This window comes from Carcharodon carcharias, chromosome 2, assembly GCF_017639515.1.
Source record: "Carcharodon carcharias isolate sCarCar2 chromosome 2, sCarCar2.pri, whole genome shotgun sequence".
NCBI lineage: Eukaryota > Metazoa > Chordata > Chondrichthyes > Lamniformes > Lamnidae > Carcharodon > Carcharodon carcharias.
In genome coordinates, this window is record NC_054468.1 from 80,489,152 (window position 1) to 80,509,849 (window position 20,698).

Genomic DNA, 20,698 nt, shown 5'->3' on the forward strand with positions numbered 1-20,698 from the left:
TATAATTTATTGGAAAAAACAAAAGGATCGGGGAAGAAACAGAAAGGGGGTGGGGATGGAGGAGGGAGTTCAGGACCTAAAATTGTTGAATTCAAGATTCAGACCGGAAGGCTGTAAAGTGCCTTCTCCGCCGTCTTCATCTCCGGGCTCACTTCTTTGGGCAGGAGTCCTCTCCCCATTCAACGGATCCTTTCACCCACCTCCAATATTCTCCCTCCACCTGGACCCCTCCCTCTGGATTCGTACCTTCTCTTGATCTTTTCATTGAGAACTGTCGGCGCGACATTAGTCGTCTCAATTTCTCTGCTCCTCTCACCCATTGTAATCTCCCTCTCTCTGAACTTACTGCACTCCATTCTCTCAGGTCCAACCCTGACATTGTCATCAAACCCGCTGACAAGGGTGGTGCTGTTGTTGTCTGGCGCACTGACCTCTACCTCGCGGAGGCTGAGCGTCAACTCGCAGACACTTCCTCCTACCTCTCCCTGGACCATGACCCCACCACTGAACATCAAGCCATTGCTTCCAGGACTGTCACTGACCTCATCCCCTCTGAGGATCTTCCTCTCACAGCTTCCAACCTGCTAGTCGCCCAACCTCGGACGACCCGCTTCTACCTCCTACCCAAAATCCACAAACAGAACTGTCCCGGTAGACCGATCATGTCAGCTTGCTCCTGCCCCACAGAACTCATTTCTCGTTATCTTGACTCCCTTCTCTCTCCCCTTGTCCAGTCCCTTCCCACCTACATCTGTGATTCCTCTGACACCTTACGTCACATCAACAATTTCCAGTTCCCTGGCCCCAACCGCTTCCTCTTCACCATGGACGTCCAATCTCTCTACACCTCCATCCCCCACCAGGATGGTCTGAGGGCCCTTAGCTTCTTCCTTGAACAGAGGCCCGAACAATCCCCATCCACCACTACTCTCCTCCGTCTGGTTGAACTTGTTCTCACACTGAACAATTTCTCCTTCAACTCCTCTCACTTCCTCCAAATAAAAGGTGTGGCTATGGGTACCTGCATGGGCCCCAGCTATGCCTGTCTCTTTATGGGGTAGGTGGAACATTTCTTGTTCCAGTCCTACTCCGGCCCCCTTCCACAACTCTTTCTCCAGTACATCGATGATTACTTCGGTGCTGCTTCATGCTCTCGTCGGTACTTGGAAAAATTTATTAATTTTGCTTCCAATCTCCACCCCTCCATCATTTTCATGTGGTCCATCTCTGACACTTCCCTTCCCTTCCTTGACCTTTCTGTCTCAATCTCTGGTGATAGACTGTCCACCAATATCCATTACAAGCCCACCGACTCCCACAGCTACCTTGACTACAGCTACTCACATTCCGCTTCCTGTAAGGACTCCATCCCATTCTCTCAGTTCCTTCGCCTCCGTCGCATCTGTTCCGATGATGCTACCTTCAAAAACAGTTCCTCTGACATGTCCTCCTTCTTCCTTAACCGAGGTTTTCCACCCACGGTCGTTTTCAGGGCCCTCAACCATGTCTGGCCCATCTCCGGCGCATCCACCCTCACACCTTCTCCTCCCTCCCAGAAACATGATAGGATTCCCCTTGTCCTCACCTATCACCCCACCAGCCTCCGCATTCAAAGGATCATTCTCCGCCATTTCCGCCAACTCCAGTATGATGCCACCACCAAATACATCTTCCCTTCACCCCACCCCCCTGTCTGCATTCCGTAGGGATCGTTCCCTCTGGGTCACCCTGGTCCACTCCTCCATCACCCCCTACTCCTCAACCCCCACCTATGGCACCACCCCATGCCCACGCAAAAGATGTAACACCTGCCCCTTCACTTCCTCTCTCCTCACCGTCCAAGGGCCCAAACACTCCTTTCAAGTGAAGCAGCATTTCACTTGCATTTCCCCTAACTTAGTCTACTGTATTCGTTGCTCCCAATGTGGTCTCCTCTACATTGGAGAGACCAAATGTAAACTGGGCGACTGCTTTGCAGAACACCTGCGGTCTGTGCGCAAGAATGACCCAAACCTCCCTGTCGCTTGCCATTTTAACACTCCACCCTGCTCTCTTGCCCACATGTCTGTCCTTGGCTTGCTGCATTGTTCCAGTGAAGCCCAACGCAAACTGGAGGAACAACACCTCATCTTCCGACTAGACACTTTACAGCCTTCCGGACTGAATGTTGAATTCAACAATTTTAGGTCCTGAACTCTCTTCTCCATCCCCATCCCATTTCTGTTTCTTCCCCCTTCCTTTTGTTTTTTCCAGTAAATTATATAGATTTTTCTTTTCCCACCTATTTCCATTATTTTTAAATATTTTTAAATCTTTTATGCTCCCCCTACCCCCACTAGAGCTATACCTTAATTCCCCAACCATCCATTCTTAATTAGCACATTCGTTTAGATATATATCACCAACTTCAACACGTATGTGTTCTTTTGTTCTATTGTCTGTGACATCTTTTGATGATCTGCTTCTATTACTGCTTGCTTGTCCCTACAACCACACTCCTCCCTCCACTTCTCTCCCCCCACCCAACATTCCCCCCCACCGGCCCCCCCCACCCCCCCTCCCCACACACACACACACCTTAAACCAGCTTATATTTCACCCCTTCCTTGGATTCACCTTGTTCTGTTGAAGGGTCATGAGGACTCAAAACGTCAACTCTTTTCTTCTCCGCCGATGCTGCCAGACCTGCTGAGTTTTTCCAGGTAATTCTGTTTTTGCTAAGGACCTCTATCTGTTTTGATAGCTTTGACAATGGGAGATCAATGCTTTTTTGTTAACATGGATTACCCTCATTATGTACCAATAGCAGCTGTCACATGACCGAAACCCCACATGAGAAAAACTACTATTATAAGCTTGGCTTTTTGTACCAAGCCAGAAGAGGCTGCAGAAAAGACCAGTAACATCTCTCTCCCTGCTGTTTTCAAGTTCAGAGTCCTATCTCTATTATATTTTGGAGTACATCAGAGAGATGGGGAATTTCAAATCAAAAGGAACACTGTTTGTTTGTATTATACTGGGGTTAAAAGACAGAAGTTCTGAAAGAGACTTCAAAATTTCAAACCAGCATTTCCAGAGGGGAAAAAACAAAGATGACCATTAAAGAACTACCCCAACTATGAACCACAGTAGAGGACTCAAACAGTGAACTCTCTCTTTTTTTGCCTTTTCTAATTGAACCTTAATTGGGCCAAAAGTTAACCTCCTCTAGGATATAACTTATAATTTTACATGATTGTGTGTGTGTTTTGACAGTTGGGATGTCTGTTTATCTTTTTAAATATTTCTATATCTTTATCTGAGTGGGAGTTAGCACGATAAAAACTCACCCCTTTTGTGTTTAAACTCAAGAAAGCCTGTTCGACTGAGTTCTTTGCAATCAGCATGTAAATAGTTAAGTACGTTCATTCATCCTCATAAAATTTCAGAAGAAAAAAACCATGGTACAATCAAAAAAAAAGGGGGAAACCCTGGCACTCATCTTCACCTGGTCGAAATAGTATGTCCCATGGATGTGTGTGCAGCAATACTAAGAAAGCCATACTGCCACATGAAGTGTGATAGAGCAGACCATTAGTGTGCTGAAACAACAATTCTGCTGCCTGGACCGATCTGGAGAAGCCCTGCAGTACACAGCAGGGCATGTCATTTGTGGTCTTCTGCATGTTGCACAACTTTGTCATCATGAGGGCATAGTTCTTGCCAGCAGCCATTTTTTAAAATTATTCATTCATGGACTGTGGGCTTGGGCCCACATTTGGTGGCTGTGCCAGCAGTTATTGCCCATCCCCAGTAGCCCTTGAGAAGGTGGCGGTGAGCTGCCTTCTTGAACCACTACAGTCCATGTGCTCTATGTGCACCCTCAGTCCTGTTAAGGAGGGTGTTCCAGGATTTTGACCCAGTGACAGTGAAGGAACGGTGATATATCACCAAGTCAGGACAGTGAGTGACTTGGAGGGGAACTTCCAGATGGTGGTGTTCCCATCTATCTGCAGCCCTTGCCCTTCTAGATGGTAGTGGTCATGGGTTTGGAAGGTGCTGTCGAAGGAGCCTTTGGTGAGTTTCTGCAGTGCACCTTGTAGGTGGTACACTCTGCTGCTACTTTGCAAGGGTGGTGGAGGGAGTGAATGTTTGTAGATGGGGTGCCAATCAAGGGGCTGTTTTGTCCTGGATGGTTTTGAGCTTCTTGTGTTACTGGAGCTGCACTCATCCAGGCAAGTCGGGGGGAGTATTTCATCACACTTCTGACAGGCTTTGGGGAGTCAGCAGCTGAGTTACTCCATTGCAGGGTTCCGAGACTCTGAAATGCTCTTGTAGCCACAGTTTTTATATGGCTAGTCCAGTTCAGTTTCTGGTTAATGGTAACCCCCAGGATGTTGATAGTGGGAGATTCAGCAATGGTAATGCCATTGAAGGTCAAGGGACGATGGTTAGATTCTCTCTTGTTGGAGATGCTCATTGCCTGGCAGTTGTATGGTGAGAATGTTACTTGCCACTTGTTAGTTCAAGGCTGGATATTGTCCAGGTCTTCCTGCATTTGGACATGGACTACTTCAGTATCTGAGGAGTGGCGAATGGTGAACATTGTGCAATCATCAGCAAATATCCCTATTTCTGACCTTATGATGGAGGGAAGGTCATTGATGAAGCAGCTAAAAATGATTGGATCAAGGACACTACCCAGACAGACGCCTGTAGTGATGTCCTGGAGCTGAGATGACTGACCTCCAACAACCACAACCATCTTCCTTTGTACTAGGTATGACTCCAACCATTGGAGAGTTTTCCCCTGATTCTCATTGACTACAGCTTTGCAAGAGCTCCTTGATGCCAAACACGGTCAAATATGGCCTTGTTGTCAAGGGCAGTCACTCTCACCGCACCAAGGGAGTTCAGCTCTTTTGTCCATGTTTGAACCAAGGCTGTAATGAGGTCAGGAGCTGAGTGGCCTTGGCGGAACCCAAACTGAGCATCAGTGAGCAGGCTATTGCTAAGCAAGTGCCACTTGATAGCACTGTTGATGACCCCTTCCATCACTTTACAGATGATGGAGAGTACAGTCTGAGGGGCGGTACTTGGTTGGGTTGGATTTGTCCTGCCTTCTGTGTACAGGATATACCTGGGCAGTTTTCCACATAGCTGGGTAGATGCTAGTGTTGTAGCTCTACTGGAACTGCTTGGCCACAGGCGCGGCAAGTTCTGGAGCACCAGTCATCAGTACTATTGCCGGAATATCGTCAGGGCCCATAGCCTTTGCAGTTTCTAGTGCCTTCAGCCGTTTCTTGACATCACGTGGAGTGAATCGAATTGGCTGAAGGCTGGCATCTGTGATGCTGGGGACCTCTGGAGGAGGCCGAAATGGATCATCCACTTGGCAATTCTGGCTGAAGATCTCCCAGGTGGGTACCCTGGCAGGCAGAGTGGGTTTGGGACCCAAAAATAGTCCCAACTCATGCTCATAGCCTAAGAGCAGAAGATTCCCCCAACTCAGTGTTCCCCCAATGCCTGGTGACAGAATGCTGGTGGAAGGCGACTGACTTTCAGAGAAGGAGACTCCGATGGCCTTGCAGGATAACCTTAAGCTTTGGATAAAAAAGGCCTGGCTTCAGGCCACACCATGCAGCATGAAAGGCAGCGGTCTAGGTTAACTGGCTGACTTGCAATGGAAAGGGCTGGTAGTGGTGGGAAGACAAACACTGACATCCTGAGGGAGGACAGCAAGTTTGCACCCTGTGGAGTCACGGCAGCTCCCTTATGGCAGCAGTTCAGCAAACCTCATAATCCTGTTGGATGGCAAATTGCTGAACTACTGTGATATCCTGTGAAAGCCTTTCAAAAAGCCAGTATATGAAGACATGATGGCAGCAGTCTGAGATTCCACTGCAGCATCCAGGTATCGGCTAGCTTCTGCTTTGCTGCAGTGGAACCTGAGGCAGTATCCACTGGACACTGCAACGTGGTTCGGTCCCGAAGTTTGGTCATGGGGTTGAACATCAGTCTATGCTGGAAAAGATGGGTTTCAAACTCTACATAATATCGTGTGCAAAGTTGGTGCTGGACTCCTCCATACTGCTTAATGTTGGCAATGTTGTAAGAAAACTTGTGGCCAATGGACCAAGCTTGTGCCTTTTCCTGTACACTGTTTCATCCAAGTGCTCAGTTGAGCCCTCTGCAGCAGGACACGTATGCAACACCACCCTCCAAGAAGCTGGCACCTGTGCTATCGCTGACCCCCTCCCCGGCTGCAGGCCACTGCTGCCTGGTTTTTCACTGGGTGGATATTCCACCTCCAAGCTATCCTCAAAAATATATCCTCTGAAATGTCAGTATCTGAGCTGGCGGTTGAGAGCGTGAGATAGAATGATGGTGTTTCTTCATCGACGCTGCCTTCTTGCTCTTCCACCACTGCCTGGCCAGGTTGTAGTTCTTGTGCTTTTTTTCCCTGTTCAGATACATAAAGGCAGCATTGAGGTGGGGAGAGGGAAGAAAAGAAAGAGGTGCAAGCTTACACCATGTGCAACTTCTAAATAATAAGAGAGTGTGGGGTGCAAATGGGTTGTGAGAAGGGGAATTAGGTATAATAATATCATGTCCTATTGTGTTCAGTCCTGCAGCTGACTATGGTCTCAGCATTAGCTACACCAGTTATGGCACCCATGGGGGTTAGGGCATACAGCTGCAACTGCTTCCCTCCAGTTAGCACTTGCTATCTCCAGGCATGTGCTGCCTTGTCCTGTATTAGAGAGGGAAGTATGTCAGTGAATATGATACATGTTTGGGATCTGAGTTAAGGAGCTGGAGTCTGAGCTGCAGACATTGCGCCACATCAGGGAGGGGGAAAGTTACCTGGGCACCTTGCTCCAGGAGATGGTCACACCCTTCAGGTTAGAAAATTCGAATTTGGTCTGTGATCAGGACAGGAGGGTGTGACTGCAGGTGAGGCAGGTATGGGGACCCAGGGGGCAGCATTCAAGGAGCCTCAGCACCTGCAATTGTCCAACAGTTACAAAGTTCTTGCAAGCTATGTGGACGAGAGCAGGGACTGCAGGGAGGATGAATAAACTGACCATGGCACCATGGTATAGGGAGCCATTCAAATGGGGGGAGGAAATAGGAACGTAGTAGTGGTAGGGGGAAATGATAATTAGGGATAGATACTGTTCTCTGCAGCCGTGAGTGTGAGCTCCGAAGGCTGTGTTGCCCGCCCGGTGCCAGGATTAAGACATCTCCTCAGGGCTAGAGAGGAACTTGGAGTGGGAGGGGAGGGATCCTGCAGCAAGTGGGGAGGGAACCAACAACAGGGAAAAACATTATTGACCTCATCCTCAGTAACCTGACTGCTGCATATGCAGCTGTATATAACAGTAGGAGTGACCACCGCATAGTTCTGGTAGAGACAAAGACCCATCTTCACATTGAGGATCGCTGTTATTGTGTTCTGTGGCACTACCATGCTAAATGGGATATATTTCGAACAGATCCAGAAATTCAAGACCAGGCAACCATGAGGCATCAGCAGCAGAATTGTACTCAACCACAATCTGTAACTTCATGGCCCGATATATCCCCCACTCTACCAATACCATCAAGCTAGGGGATTAACCCTGGTTCAATGAAGAGTGCAGGAGAGCATGTCAGGAACAGCACCAAGCATGCTTAAAATGAGGTGACAACCTGGTGCAGCTATAAAACAGGACTACTTGCGTGCCAAACAGCACAAGCAGCGAGTGACAGACAGAGCTAAGTGATTCCACAACCAACGGGTCAGATCTAAGCTGTGTAGTCTGGCCACATGCAGTCGTGAATGGTGGTAGGAAATTAAATGACTCACTGGAGAAGGAGGCTCCACAAATATCCCCATCCTCAATGATGGGGGAGCCTAGCACATCAGCGCAAAGGATAAGGCTGAAGCATTCGCAACAAGCTTCAGCCAGAAGTGCCTAGCGGTTGATCCATCTCGGCCTCCTCCGGAGGTCCCCAGCATTACAGATGCCAGTCTTCAGCCAATTCGATTCACTCCATGTGATATCAAGAAACTGCAGAAGGCACTGGATACTGCAATGTCTGTGGGCCCTGACAATATTCTGGCAATAGTTTTGAAGACCTGTGCTCCAGAATTTGCTGTGTCCCTAGCCAAGCTGTTCGAGTACAGCTACAACACTGGAAGTTACCCAACAATGTGGAAAATTGCCCAGGTATGTCCTGCAAATAAAAAGCAGGACAAATCCAATTCGGCCAATTGCCGCCCTATTCATCTTCTCTCCAACATCAGTAAAGTAATGGAAGGAGTCATCAACAGTGCTATCAAGCAGCACTTGCTTAGCAATAAACTGCTCACTGATGCTCAGTTTGGGTTCTGCCAGTGTCACTCAGCTCCTGAGCTCATTATAGCCTTAGTTGAAACATGGACAAAAGAACTGAACTCCATGGGTGAGGTGAGAGTGGCTGCCCTTGACATCAAGGTAGCATTTGACTGAGTATGGCATCAAGGAGCCCTAGCAAAACTGGAGTCAATGGGAATCAGGGCGAAAACTCTCCACTGGTTGGAGTCATAACTGGCACAAAGGAAGATGATTGTGGTTGTTAGAGGCCAGTCATCTCAATTCCAGGGCATCACTGCAGGAGTTCCTCAGGGTAGGCCCAACCATCTTCATCAATGACCTTCCCTTCACTTTAAGGTCAGAAGTGGGGATGTTTGCTGATGGTTGCACAATGTTCAGCACAATTTGTGACTCCTCAGATACTGAAGCAGTCCATGACCAAATGCAGCAAGACCTACAATATCCAGGCTTGGGCTGACAAGTGGCACGTAACATTCGCACAACACAAATGCCAGGCAATGAGTATCTCCAACAAGAGAGAATATAGCCATCACCTCTTGACATTTAATGGCATTACCACTGCTGAATCCCCTACTATCAACATCCTGGGGGTTACCATTGACCAGAAACTGAACTAAAGTAGCTGTATAAATACTGTGGCTATAAGAGCAGGTCAGATACTAGGAATCCTGTGGCAAGTAACTCATCTCCTGACTCCCCAAAGCCTGTCCATCATCTACAAGGCACAAGTCAGGAATGTGATGGAATCCTCTCCACTTATCTAGATGAGTGCAGGTCCAGCAACACAAGAAGCTTGAAACTATCCAAGACAAAGCAGCTGCTTAACTGGCACTCTTTCCACAAACATTCACTCCCTCCACCACCAACGCACAATAGCAACATCTACAAGATGCACTGCAGGGATTCACCAAGGATCATTGGGCAGCACCTTTGAAACCCATGACTACTGCCATCTAGAAGGACAAGGGCAGCAGACACATGGAACCACTACCACCTGGAAGTTCCCGTCCAAGTCACTCACCATCCTGACTTGGAACTATATCACCATTCCTTTACTGTCAAAACCTTGGAACTTCCTCCCTAACAGCACTCTGGGTGTACCTACACCACATGGACTGTATCAGTTCAAGAGAGCAGCTCACCACCACCTTCTCAAGAGCAAAAAAGGATGGGCAATGAATGCTGGCCTAGCCAGTGATGCCCACACCACATGAATGAATTAAAAAAAAAACAAGTTATGGAGGCAAGAAAATTCCCATAATGGGAAGTGTGTCAGTATCAGTTACATACAAGGAGCAATGTGCAAAATTGGCCATCATTTTAGTGAAGGGTGAAAAACCAGCCTTGTTTGGAAGAAACTGGTCAGCACTCAAGTTAAACTGGAACAAGTCTTTTTTGCATAGAAACAATATTGACAATGTAAGATGACATGATCGCCATGCACCATCCGGTGTTTAGTGAAAGCAGCAAACCAATTCAAGGATATAGTACCAATGTACAGGGCCAGGGGAATGCAAGGACAGTTTATTGCAGGCCTCTTCCAGTGCCCTAAGCTCTAAAAGAGAAAGCTGAGCAAAAACTGAAAAGACTTGAGACTCAGAACATTATCTCTAAAGTAGAACAGAGTAATTGGGCTACTCCCACAGTAGTAGTACCAAAGTCAGACGGTGGTGTAAGAATACGTGGGGATTATAAGGTAACCGTAAATCAGGCACTGGAATGTAATCCACCTGATACTTTGCCAAACTTGGAGGATCTGTTTATATTGTTGTCAGGAGGCCAGATTTTTTTTCTAAAGTTAGATCCGACAAATGCCCATCTGCAACTTGAGTTAGATGATGAGTTTAGTCATATTTGAGTATTAATACACACATGGGTCTATTTCAGCTTCATAGGCTGCCCTATGGTATTTCTTCAACCCCTGGAAATTTTCAAGGGTGATGAACCAAATTTTACAAGGAATTCAGGGAATAGTGTGCTATTTAGATGACATGTTTATTTCAGCTCCATGCTGAAATGGTGCTACACTGTTTGGAAAAGCAGAGTTCGGTTGAAGGCACACAAATATAAAATGTTTCAAAACTGTGTAATGTTTTTGGGTCATAGGCTAGACAAAGATGGGTTACATCCAATCAATAGCAAGGTTCATGCAGTAGGAAATGCACCACACCTTCAAAATATCTGAGCTCAGACATTTTAGGGTTTAGTGAATTACCACAGTAAATTCATACCAAATTTGGCCACTTTATTGCCTCCATTGAGTGAACTCTCAAGGAAGACAGTTCCATGGAATTGGACTTCAATGTTCCTTCCAATTTATATCTCACATTTTCTTAAAAAGGGCAAATGTAACAACTTGTACTGTGCACTCTGCTGTTCTATTTGAGATCCGTTGTTAGATATAATTTCATCTGGGAAACCATAAGCAGCAAACATGTGTGACAAAGTATTCCAGTTACGTAAAAATAAATAGGTAGATGGTACAATGCTTGTACACTATGATGTGTCTAAAAAGCCAACATGTGATGCCTCTCCATACGGAGTAGGTGCTGTGATCTCTCATGTTGGATAATGGTGAGGAGAGACCAACTGTATTTGCATCATGCACCCACAGAAGCAGTGAGCAAAACAATGCTCAGATAGCAAGGGAAGCATTGTCTCTGATTTTTGGATTTTGGATTAAGTAGATTTCATAAATACTTGTACAGTTGTAGTTTCACAATCAGAACTGATCATAAGCCACCGATGGTTATTTTGAATCCAGGGTCTCCAGTGTTTATTTCAACTAAAGCCTGAATGCAGAGATGGGATTTGATTTTGTCTGCTAATCAGTACAACATTAAATATAGAAGATTGGAAGATCATTATAATGACAAAGCAATGTCCGGATCACCATCCCTGTCAAAGGTGCAGTCCGACAGGGAGGATGTATTTTTCTTTTCGCATATAGATGAGTTGTCAGTCGCAGCAGATGACATTGGTAGAACAATTTACATGGATGCTATATTGGCAAGGGTATATGACTATATCACAAATGAATGGCCAACACAGACACTGGATTTAGAAATCAGGCCATTTTTAATGCATAAAAATGACTTGTCAGTTGATAACCGTTGTGTTATCTGAGGAGTCAGAGTTGTAATTCCTGAAAGGTACAGATTGTAGTTGCTACATGATCTTCATGACAAACAGTTGGCGATGAGCTTGACAAAGAGTCTAGAGAGAAGCTATCTTTGGTGGCCAGGGTTAGACAAGGACATAGAAGACACAGTGAAATAGTGTAGAGTATGTCAAGCTGCTGCCATTGGTACCTTTGCAACCATTGAAATGGCCAGCTAGCGGATGACAGAGGTTACACAGAGACTTTGCAGAATTTGATGGGAAACATTTATTCATTGTGATAGATAGCTATTCGAACTGGTTTGAGGGATTCCAAATGAATCAAACAACAACAAGCAAAACTCTCGATATTTTGCATTGTTTGCTGCTTATGGTTTCGCAGATGAAATTATATCTGACACGGATCTCAAATAGAACAGCAGAATGCACAGTACAAGTTGTTACATTTGCCCTTTTTAAGAAAATGTGAGATATAAATTGGAAGGAACATCAATTTTCATTTAATTATAAACTGGCAATTTTTTTGTTTATTTTTCTTAAAACATCTCACATTACTACTGGCAGAATGGCAGTTGAATTGTTTCTTAGAATGAAACAGAACAGCCTAGAATGTTGCTTAAGCCACATTTAGAACAGTCAGCAGAAGAGAAACAATCCAGGCAGAAAGAGAATCATGATGGGGTAGAGGGAGAGAAAGAAGTCTGAAGTTGAACCAGAAGGTTAAGGTGAAAGATTGTGGTTAAGGTGGATACCAGGAAAATTTATGAAAATATCTGGTCCTCACATGTACTTGGTCAAGATTTTTATTAGTGGAAAGGTTAGATCTGTACATATAAATCATGTTTTACCTTCAGAGTTCATGAAGAAGAAGGGTGTTTAGAAAATCCAACAGAGGGCGCTGTTGAGAAGTGACTGAAGCATTCTGGGAGAAGTCAATGCAGCCACCGTGACTCAGGAGGGAATCAAGGAGAAGGACTCGTGCACTCAACAGGAGGAAGGGCATCCAACAGAGGGCGCTGGTGAGAAGTGACTGAAGCATTCTGGGAGAAGTCATCGCAGCCACCATGACTCAGGAGGGAATCGAGGAGGACCCACTGTCAAAGAACGGAATAGCCCCAAACATTACATTGCTGTAGTGTTCCTATCTCTCTCTCCTCCTCGAACCTGAACAAAAAGAGAGGAAGAGGCAGTGCTTTTAGGATTGCACCAGACCTGCAAGGGACACTCTTCTGAAAGTGGATTTTGAAGAAAAAGCAGCTGATTGGTGAGTAATTCCTGGGAACAGACTCGGAGGGAGGAGCACTGGAGCAGTAAGTATAAATATAGCTTACCTCGGGGATTCATGGCTTTGTCCCTAGGGTGCAGACTTGGAGGGAGGAGCACTGGAGCAGTCGCCTTGGGGCACAGAGTAACTGAAGCCAAAAACTGAAAAAGTGACATCACAGGAAAGCTGTGACCTGAACTGGTTGGTAGGAAATCTGCACCAAATTTGAAAGATAAAATCTTTGCAAATTTGCAAATCTAATTAATAAATTAATTATCTAAGTAGAGATGGCTGGGCAGGTAATGTGCTGTAGCTGTGTGATGTGGGAGCTAGCAGATCCCATTGTGAGCCGCAGTGACCACATCTGCAGCAAGTGTTGGTTGCTGGAGGAACTCCGGCTCAGAATTGATGAGCTGGAGTCCGAGCTCTGGACGCTGCGGCACATCTGGGAACGGGAGTGTTACCTGGACACTTCGTATCAGGAGGCGGTTACACCCGGTAGATTAAGTACCTCAAGTCCGGTCAGTGGTCAGGGTCAGCAGGGTGTGACTGCAAGTGTGGCAGGTAGAGGGATCCTGTGTTCAGGAACAGAGGAGCCTCAGCTCTTGACCTTGTCCAACAGGTACGAGGTACTTGCTCCCTGTGTGGACGAGGAAGAGGGCTGTAGGGAGGATGAGCCAGCTGACCATGGCACTGTGGCACAGGTGGCCATTCAAGAAGAGGGAGTGAAAAGACAAGTGGTAGTTGTAGGGGATTCTATAATTAGGGGAATTGATAGCTTCCTTTGTGAGCAGGATCGAGAGTCCCGTATGGTATGTTGCCTGCCCGGTGCCAGGGTGAGGGACATCTCTGACCGGCTTGAAAGGATATTGGAGAGGGAGGGGGGGGATCCAGTTGTTGTGGTCCACGTCGGGACAAATAACATAGGTAAGACTAGGAGAGAGGACCTGTTTGGGGATTATCAGGAACTAGGAACTAAATTAAAGAACAGGTCCTCAAGGGTTATAATCTCGGGATTACTATCCGAGCCACGTGCAAATTGGCATAGGGACGCAAGAAGTAAACACGTGACTAAAGGAGTGGTGTGGGAAAGAGGGGTTCCATTTCGTGGGGCACTGGCATCAGTATTGGAACAGGAGGAATCTGTACCGTTGGGACGGTCTCCACCTGAACCTATCTGGGACCAATGTTCTAGCGAAAAGGGCAAATAGAGTGGTCAACAGGACTTTAAACTAGAAAGTGGGGGGGGGACGGAAGGGTAAAACTCCAAGAAGTATGACTAATGGGAAAGAAAGCAGCAGGTTAGGGTGTGAGGGGTGGGGGGTGGATTCAACATCATGGAAAATTATGAAAAAACTGAAAAGAAAGGAGAGCCGAGGAGAGGCTATTAAAGTCTCCAGAACACAAAATAGGACAGGGTGTTTGGAAAGGGCGAGGTATCTAACTTCAAGCACATCAGATAAAGGGACGACAATGAGAAAGGAGAAGGGGAATACAGGACTGAAGGTGTTTTATCTGAACGCACGCAGTATATGAAATAAGGTAAATGAGCTTATGGCGCAGATTGAAATTGACAGGAATGATGTGGTGGGCATTACGGAGACATGGCTGCAAGGGGATCAGGACTGGGAGCTAAATATCCAAGGATATACATCCTAACGAAAAGATAGGCAGGTTGGCAGAGGGGGTGGGGTTGCTTTGTTAGTAAGAAATGAAATTAAATCGATAGTAAGAAATGAGGTAGGGTCAGATGATGTAGAATTTGTGTGGGTAGAGTTGAGCAACCACAAAGGTAAAAAAAGCCATAATGGGAGTTATGTACTGGCCTCTGAACAGTAGTCAGGCTGTGTGGCACAAGATACACCAGGAGATAGAAAAGGTGTGTAAGAAAGGCAAGGTTACAGTGATCATGGGGGATTTCAATATGCAGACAGACTGGGAAAATCAGGTTGGTAGTGGATCCCAAGAAAAGGAGTTTGTGGAATGTCTATGAGATGGCTTTTTGGAGCAGCTTGTGGTGGAGCCCACTAGGGAACAGGCAATTCTAGATTTAGTGATGTGTAATGAGGCAGATTTGATAAGGGAGCTTAAGGTGAAGGAACCCTTAGGAGGAAGTGACCATAATATGATAGAATTTACCCTGCAATTTGAGAGGAAAAAGCTGGAATCAGGTGTAACGGTATTACAGTTGAATAAAGACAACTACAGAGGCATGAGGGAGGTGCTGGCCAGAATTGACTGAGAGATAAACCTACCAGGAAAGACAGTGGAATAGCAATGGCAGGAGTTTCTGGGAATAATTTGGGAGATACAGCAAAAATTCATCCCTAGGAAGAAGAAGCATACTAAAGGGAGGACGAGGCAATCATGGCTGACAAGGGAAGTCAAGGACAGCATAAAAGCTAAAGAGAAAGCATACAATGTGCCGAGGAGCAGCGGGAAACCAAGGGATTGGGAAGCCTACAAAGACCAACAGAGGACAACTAAAAAAGAAATAAGAGGGAGAAGATTAAATATGAGGGTAAACTAGCCAGTAATATAAAAGAAAATTGCAAGAGTTTTTTTTAGATATATAAAGGGTAAGAGAGAGGCAAAAGTGGACAATGGGCCGCTGGAAAATGACGTTGGAGAAGTAGTAGTGTGGAACAAAGAAATGGCGGAGGAACTGAATAGGTACTTTGTGTCAGTCTTCATGGTGGAAGACATGAGTGACATCCCCAAAGTTCAAGAGAGTCGGGGGTCAGAGGTGAGTATGGTGGCCATTACCAAGGAGAAGGTGCTAGGAAAACTGAAAGGTCTGAAGGTGGATAAATCACCTGGACCAGATGGATTACACCCCAGAGTTCTGAAGGAGATAGCTGAAGAGATAGTGGAGGCATTAGTGGTGGTCTTTCAGGAATCACTGGAGTCAGGGAGGGTCCCAGAGGACTGGAAAATCGCTAATGTAACCCCCCCCTGTTTAAGAAGGGAGTGAGGCAAAAGATGGGAAATTACAGGCCAATTAGCCTGACCTTGGTCATTGGTAAGATTTTAGAGTCCATTATTAAGGATGAGATTTCAGAATACTTGGAAGTGCATTGTAAAATCAGGCAAAGTCAGCATGGTTTCATCAAGGGGAGGTCATGCCTGATAAATCTGTTAGAATTCTTTGAGGAGGTAACGAGTAGGTTAGACAAAGGAGACCCAATGGATGTTATGCAGAAGGCCTTTGATAAGGTGCCACACAGGAGGCTGCTCAGTAAGATAAGAGCCCATGGTGTTAGAGGCAAGGTACTAGCATGGATAGAAGATTGACTGTCTGGCAGGACGCAGAGATTGGGGATAAGGGGGTCCTTCTCAGGATGGCGGCCGGTGACTAGTGGAGGTCCGCAGGGGTCAATATTGGGACCACAACTTTTCCCTTTATACATTAATGATCTAGATGAAGGAATTGAGGATATCCTGGCTAAGTTTGCAGATGATACAAAGATAGGTGGAGGGACAGGTAGTATTGAGGAGGTGGGGAGGCTGCAGAAGGATTTGGACAGGTTAGGAGAATGGGCAAAGAAGTAGCAGATGGAATACAACGTGGGGAAGTGTGAGGTCATGCACTTTGGTGGGAAGAATAGAGGCATAGACTATTTTCTAAATGGGTAGAGAATTCAGAAATCTGAAGTGCAAAGGGACTTGGGAGTCCTAGTCTAGGATTCTCTTAAGGTTAACTTGCAGGTTCAGTCGGTAGTTAGGAAGGCAAATGCAATGTTGGCATTTATTTCGAGAGGACCAGAATATCAAAGCAGGGATGTGCTGCTGAGGCTTTATAAGGCTCTGGTCAGACCACATTTAGAATATTGTGAGCAATTTTGGGCCCCATATCTCAGGAAGGATGTGCTGGCCCTGGAGAGGGTCCAGAGGAGGTTCACGAGAATGATCCCAGGAATGAAAGGCTTAACATATGAGGAACATTTGAGGACTCTGGGTCTATACTCAATGGAGTTTAGAAGGATGAGGGGGGGATCTGATTGAAACTTACAGAATACTGAAAAGCCTGGATAGAGTGAACGTGGGGAAGATGTTTCCATTAGTAGGAGAGACTAGGACCCGAGGGCACAGCCTCAGAGTAAAGGGAAGACCTTTTAGAACAGAGATGAGGAGAAACTTCTTTAGCCTGAGAGTGGTGAATCTATGGAATTCATTGCCACAGAAGTCTGTGGAGGCCAGGTCATTGAGTGTATTTTAGACCAAGACAGATAGGTTCTTGATTGGTAAGGGGATCAAAGGTTACGGGGAGAAGGCGGAAGAATAGGGTTGAGAAACTTATCAGCCATGATTGAATGGTGGAGCAGACTCAATGGGCCAAATGGCCTAATTTCTGCTCCTATGTCTTATGGTCTTATGGTCTTATAATCAAATGAATCTGATGATTTGAATATTTGTGATACAAGTCCAAAATGTTATTCCAACAGAAGTTGTGCCTAAAGCTTGTTCAAATCAGGGTCAGGGTCAGGCAGACGTATCTGATGAACTGGAAAATTCAATTGAAGATCAAGGTAATAATCTGTCTTTGTTAGAGGAAAATTCTCCTCTGACTCAAGCCAAAATGGGTAAAGATCCTTCCCAAGTTGTAGAAATTTGTGCCACAAAAGGTGATATCCTCTTAGGAATAGGACACCAGTGGTTAATTTGCATTTGTAAATAAATTAAAAACAAAAAAATTTATATAAGTTGTATGGAATTTGAACTTGTGTGTAACTTTTTCATTCAGGAGAGAGGATTGTAATAACACCCTCCTGTGGCCATTTGTGTCTATATAGTCAAACCAGAATAAACTAGTTTTTCAGTTGGCTACTTTGAACTTCATGTGCTGCACACAGTCTCTGTTCTCTCCTGCAAAGATATCACACTAACTTCTGATTTTGGAACCTATGTTAAGGTGTATAGTCTCAAAAGCGCAGTTAATGCTAGCTTGCAGTGCAATCATATAAAATAGGCAGCACAAAGTTGGTGTGTGACCTTCATTGAAAACACCAGATGCACAATCAACATGCCTGTTTTCAGGGGCTTTTGAATTTAGCCCCCAGAAAGTCTCACATTAATATAGCATCTTCCACAACCTCAGGACATGCTAAAGCACTTTACAACCAATCAAGTACTATTGTAACATAGTCACTGTTGTAATGAAGCAAACACAGGAGTCAATTTGCACATAGCAAGGTCCAGCAAACAGAAATGTGTTAATGACCAAATAATCTGCATTTTAGTGTTATTGATTTAGGGATAAATATTGACCACTGCACTCAGAAAAACTCATCTGGTCTTTGTCAAAATAATGCTATGGAATTTCTTATATCCTCTTGACAGAGCAGACGGCACTTCAGTTTAACATCTCATTGGAAGGACAGCATCTCCAAGAGTCCAACACTCCCTCAGTCCTGCAGTGCCAGCCTAGATTGTATGCTCAAATCTCTGGAGTGGGATTTAAACCCATAACCTTTTGACTCTCGGCGAAAAGATTGGCAGAACTGGGAGCTTTATAAACTTTAAAGTTCAAACAAGATTCATTGTGCGGCAAATAAGTTACATTGCAACTAGTCTGAAGTTCATATTGAAGAGGCTTTATACCTGAAGTCAAATTTTGAATTTATAGCAGTTCAGCTAAGGTCATTCTGCACTTGTACTTCACTTCTTCCCTATTGATACTAAACTGATACAAAAGAATTGAACTACTCCGTAAGGTGAACTAAAAGCATATCTAGGAGTGATTAAAACCCTGCAATGTGTATTTCAATATCCATAAACTATTCAAGTTTTGCTCTTGTAATTTGAGTTGTCATTTCAATCTGTTAATCCAATTTTTTTTGTAGGCAGTTGTAGCAGGTACTTTTCTTCGCATTAAATAATACATTAGATAGTTCCCAGAATAACATCTTTCAAACAGTGCATGAAGTTACTGTGCAGCATTTGATTTCCTTAAAGGTTTATGTGCCACGTCAATGTGCATTAGCACTGTATTTAATTAGTTTTGCAAAAATATTGCACACCTCCAGGTCAGAACTACTTAGAGTCATATGATCATGAAGGCACACAATTAGGCCATTCAGCCTATCAGGTCCATGCCAGCTCACTGTAGAGCAATCCAGCCAGTCCATTTCCCTGTTCTATCCCCATAGCTTTTCAGTTTTTTTTCCCCACAAACTGACGTTTACTTGGGTTCAACAGATTGAGCCTCGCTCGTTTATGTTTTTCTGTTGCCTTGATGGCTGAATGCTTTCACAGGAATGAAATATAGTCTCAGGTCTTTTTTTTAGGGTTAGGTTCCACCCTTGGAAGTCTTCAATACGAATAATTGTCTGCTGCCACTTTTAATTATTCATCATATCCAGCCTACTACCACTATTCTCACAAACTATTAAGATAAGTAATGAAACATTCAAGATATGAGAATCATTCATTCTTCGCCACTTTTTCCTAAATTAAAAAGTAAAATTCTCATTAAAAATAGCTAATCTTGTTCTGTGCCAGTGCAATGAGGCAGACCTAACAGCCTATTATTATCATAAGGTATTAGGAAATGAAAATGTTTTTGTGCTTGTTGGATCATAAATTTGAATTTGACCCTGGAATACTGAGAAGGACACATTTCAGTCAATGAGGTTGAAAAAAGACACATTCTTCTATGGTTCTTGTATTTCAGCCTTCAAATTCCTGATCCAGGTAATCTCTTTGATAATTGTTTTGCAACAAATTTCCATCACATGACAAAGCTATTTGAATTGCACCCTCAATACCATACAACACTCAGGTGACATGGTGATGACAAAAACATTGTCTAGAATCTATTTTTCCCCCAAAAAAACTTTCTTTTCAGGTAGAACATAAAATGGTCAGCAAGTTAGGCACATGGAGAAAAAAAACAAGTAACATGTGAATTGAATGGCCTTTCATCAGATCAAAGGTCATCAAGCTGAAAGGTTGGCTGGGGTTCTCGCTAACTTATCGTAGCCCCCATCAATTCTGCTGTAGAGGCCCAACAGAATCAAGTGCCCTTCAGGCACTTAACTGGCCGCCTTCAGGTCTTCCGTGATTGAGGTCCTCAATGCCAGATGTCCCGCCTGATGAGAGCTGCCCGGCCAGAGGCTGGCAGCTCGTCATTACCATCAGCGCCAGCAGGAGCGGTGGCTGCTGGTTACACTGCACTCCCCTGCCCCCCACCGAAGCCCAGGATCATCGTGGGACCACAGCCCAAAGGTGAGGGAGGGTGGGTTTGGAGTCTGGGGTGGGGGGGGTGCAGTTATGGAGGCATGGACTAGGATGTGACCTTCAGCAGTCGCACCCCCTGCCCAATGCCAGGTCTCTCAATCAGGCACAGAATGCCTGGCAACAAGGGATGATCCCCCCCCGCCCCCGCCCCCGCCCCCGACCCCGACCCCGACCCCGACCCCGACCCAGGTTTACTGTGTGGCCTTTCCAGTGTGCAGGAAAGCCATGTGGCCCCACCACCCCCCCACCTCCACTTAATTGCTGGGCCACAACTAAATTGTGGTGGGCTCAGGAATATTGGGTGTCAGTTGGCTCATTAATGAGCCTAATTAATATCCCACAGCAGGCAGCTGGGAATCTCACATCAGCCACATCTGCTCTCCCATTTAATCAGGGGAGTTTTTGCCGTCGCTGGGGAGACTGATGCGGTGTCTCTTCAATGATTAAGTGGGCCTGGCCGTCATGTTTCCTGCTGCGACAGGCTGCATTGAATCCAGCCTGCTAACTCTATTTGTCCCTCTGCAGAAGCTGCCAGACATGCTGCAAATTTCCAGCACTTTTTGTTTTTATTTCAGATTTTTAGCATCTGCAATATGGTTTTTTTGTGTTAGCGTTTAATTCATTGCCACTTCTCCTGCAGGGATGCCCATCTTGAGAAAACTTGATTCTTCCCTCTGATGGGATTTTGCTTCATCTCTTCTACCTTGTTCATCTTCATTGCTCTCTATTTATC